We start from the raw sequence: 3,726 nt of genomic DNA, 5'->3' as shown, positions 1-3,726 counted from the left end.
GTAGGGGGCTTAGTGTTTTACTGACTTGATGCGAATACGTCTCCTTTCTAGCCTGAATCAAACTCTGCCACAGCTAAGTCCTCCAATGCTCATTTCTGTGTGGGGGTGTCACTGTCTCTTCAGATGGCACCCGGCTGGCACTGTGCCCACAGGGTGGTCTTCCCGCATTTCTCTAAGGAAAAAGGCCCACCACGGACCCTTCCTTGCATATTCCAGAGATAATTTAAGTATCATCAAGGTCAAGGTCAGGGCCTCTGCCTATAACTGCACAGGACCAACTTCACATGCAGCAGGTGGGGAGCTGCCCTGCCCATGGGGGTGTCTGCCTCGGGCACCCAGGGGTGCCTCTGCCGTGCGTGATCTGGGGCTTCTCCCTGGAAGACCGAGCCGACCCGCAGAGTTCAGGGCTGGCTTGCCTGGCCTACCCACTCCTCTCCTCTCCTTCCCCGACATGTCATTCCCAAGTCCTCTCATGAGAGTCTCTCCTCCTCTCCCTCTTGGTCCTGCCTTCTCCTGTGTTCTGGCCCTCCCTTGGCTGTACTGGGTCAAATCCTGGGTTCTCCCAGTCACCAGCCTCAGGCACAGACCCTCTGTTAGAAAACTGGAGCCCTGTGGAGATGCTCTTCAGGATGAAGTGGGGAGGGCGGGTCTTCTCCTTGGAAGGAATCACAGCCCCCACCATTCCTGCAGGGACGGTGCCCTGTGGAGAACCCACCGAAATCACACAGCTTTATTTCCAGGCATGTCCCTGGTGACCTTCTCATTTGTGTTCCTTGGGATTATTTATCAAATTAATGTTCCCCTCCCAGCCGCCCCCTTGCAGGCTCAGGAGTGGATGCCTGCCCTCCCACGACTCCTGGGCGGGCCCCGAAGGGCTGCGTGCCTGGTGCTTGTCTTCCAGAGCGTTCTGTAACCCTTCCTGGGTGGCCACGTGCCTGCACTCATGGCTGGTGGCAGCTGTGGCTGGGACCTCACTAGAGATGACGTCAGTGTAAGCAGACGTAGGTTTTCTATGATGGAATCTAATCTCGGGTGAGGCGCCATTGTCCAGGTCCCGAGGTTTTTAAAAGGCCCACGCAGGGGGAAGGCCAGCAGCAGGATGGGCACCTCTGCTGTCTCCCTGAGCAGAGGGCGGCTCCTGCCCTGTGCACCCGGGGGCTTTCCTAGATGGCTGCTGCTCCAGGCCCCTCGGCCCCTTGTCTGTGCTCAGGGAACCCTGCAGAGGCCTTCCCATCGCTAGCCCTCAGCGGGCCCTCCTGGATGAGCCCAGCCCAGCTCACCTCTGGTTGAGTGTCTCAGAGGTGCTCTGGCTATTCCTTCCTATCCTAGCTGGGCAAACTGTGGGCTCTTTTTCTGGAAAATGGGCATAATGCTCCTTGCATTATGAGCTCACACTGGCAGGTGCGGTGTGTTTGCAGTGAGAAGACATTTGTTATTCCTGGGGCCTCTGATCTGGTCTTTGGGGCTCAGAGTAAAGGGAAGTGCAGCTGCTCCCCCGGCTTAGCAGAGAAGCAGCCTGTGGGGTGCCCAAGGCAGGGGTGGCACCCTGTCTCATTGTCCCCAGCAAAATTCATGGGGACACATTTTAGATCCATTCCTCCTTCAACCTATGTTCTCTGCTGGGAAGTCTAGCCCCTCCTGCAGAGGCCGAGACATCGTCTGTGCTCAGGAATCGCTGTGAGACTCAGGAGTTAGGCTGTTCCTTCCCAGGCTACCCGGGTCTGTGGCTGGGGTGGAGGTGGAGGAAGGGCTCCCGTGCTGATAAATGCTTTGATTTTCTCAAAATGGAACAAATCTCATTATGTTGAATCCACTTAGCAGTGGAACAAAATATGCAGTTTGAATAAACATCCCATCAAAGCCCTGGCCAAAATGATCATCTCCTGAACCAGGCTGCGTGGTGAGCCCCATCCAGGGTCAGAGGGGATGCCTGGAGACCCAAAACCAGAACTGATGGGTATCTGCCAGGTCTCACAGCCTTACCTCCCTCAAGCACACCCCCCCCCGGCCCCTGAATCTCCTGCATCTCCAGCCCACACACACAGGGCCTCGGGCTTCTTGCACGTAGACACGTTTGCTTGCCTGAGGCCTTCCTCCAGGGTGGCAAGAGGCTGTGTCTCAGGGTCACTGTTGCCCATTCCTTACTATCCTAGCCAGGCAAACTGTGGGCTCTTTTTCTGGAAAATGGGAGTAATGCTCCTTGCCCGCAACATACACTCACACTGAGAGGTGAGGCACGTTTGCAGTGAGAAGACATTTGTTATTCCTGGGGCCTCTGACCCAGTCTTAGCGGCCCAAAGTAAAGGAGAGCCCTCTCAGAACGTCCTGGAGCTGGCCAGCACGCTGTGGCGTCATGGGAGACAGCGCTGCTGAGCAAGGTGATGCAGGGGCTCCGCCCAGCCCCTCAGACGCCAGGCCTCCTCTGAGGATGGGGCTGAGCAGGCTGGGGAGGACCACAAAGGCTGGTGTCTCTCTTCCAAACCCAACCCACAGTAGCCGCGGTACGTGGTTCCTGGCACTCGGAAGGCATCCCTGATCGCAGGTGCTTACACGGGGAGGGGCCTGTGTCGCGAGTGGGTCTGGGGCCCTGGCTGGGAGCTGGGCCGGCCACCTCTGCCATCGTCAGCGATGTGCACTGGCGAGTCTGAGTCCGCATTTCCAGAACCATTGAGCCGCCTGTGGTAAAGTGGGGAGCCCTCTGACGACCGTGGGTTCTGTTTCTGATTGTTTAAGAAGCACCAAAAGTTTTTCAGGCTGCTAGGAAGCAGTACGTTCCCGGATCTTCCCAAGAAAGTTCTCGCGTCAGCAGCAGCCTGATGGCCAGTCTAGGTCCAAACCCGCATTTTTACAGACTTATCCACACCCTCTGTCCTTCCGGACCTCAGCGTTTCTTAGACCGTGCAGCCTCTGACCATACCTGGAGCAGAGAAAGGTCAAATCTAGCTCAGGGCCTGACATAGAAAGCTAAGACTGAGCTAAGAATGGCATTTGCAGTTTTTAGTGGTAAGAAAAAAACAAAAGGATAACAGCATTTTGTAACACAGAAGAGCTATTAAGTTCCAACCGTAGAACTGCGTGAGGCTGTGTTGAAACAGGGTCACACTCACACCTGTGTTGTGAAGCTGTCACACTGCAACACAGCTGCATGGCCCAGAAGCCTAAAATATTTGCCACCTGGTCCTATGTAGAAAATGTTTGCCAATACCTGGTCTAGACTAAGTACCTGGATGGCACGATGTGTTTAGAAAACATTTCCGGAAGAAGTGTAAAACGGGTGGGAATCGCAAGGCGTTGGCAGTGGGGCGGTGGAAGGGCATAACCCCAAGAGTGTCCTCGTGCAGGGAGGACGGGCTCCTGCCCATACCGGGGCTGACCAGGGAGGCTGGACCATAGAGAGGCTTAGCCCCAGAGAGAACAGCCACTATCTGAAAGTGGTGCAGGCTGTGGGATTAACTGACCTGCCAATCTTAGAAAAAGTCAAGTTTCACAGGGCTGTTCACAGTGGTCCATCTGGGCCCTCACACCAGGAGCTGGGGGGTTTCTTGTGAATAGCCTGGCCTGAAAACACGAGCTCCCTTTTATACTCAAATACCCCCACTCCCGCCTCCCTGACAAATGCCTGCACTGTTTGGGCCATGGGGGACAGCATCCCAGCCTCCCAGCCAGCTCCCAGGCCATGGGGGACAGCACCCCAGCCTCCCAGCCAGCTCCCAGGCCATGGGGGAC

The 3,726-nt window shown here is 56.1% G+C and overlaps 1 protein-coding gene across 3 annotated transcripts in view; it reads right to left on the bottom strand.

Annotated features, from left to right (window-relative positions):
* The window catches only part of MYT1L (myelin transcription factor 1-like), a 536,085-nt gene that overhangs the window by 3,929 nt on the left and 528,430 nt on the right, over nucleotides 1–3,726 (bottom strand). The gene's annotated exons all lie outside the window — the stretch shown is intronic.

This window comes from Colobus angolensis, unplaced genomic scaffold (genome assembly GCF_000951035.1).
Source record: "Colobus angolensis palliatus isolate OR3802 unplaced genomic scaffold, Cang.pa_1.0 Scaffold53, whole genome shotgun sequence".
In the NCBI taxonomy this organism is placed as follows: Eukaryota; Metazoa; Chordata; class Mammalia; order Primates; family Cercopithecidae; genus Colobus; species Colobus angolensis.
Note: the sequence above shows the minus strand (reverse complement) of the source record. Positions and strands in the feature narration are given on the sequence as shown.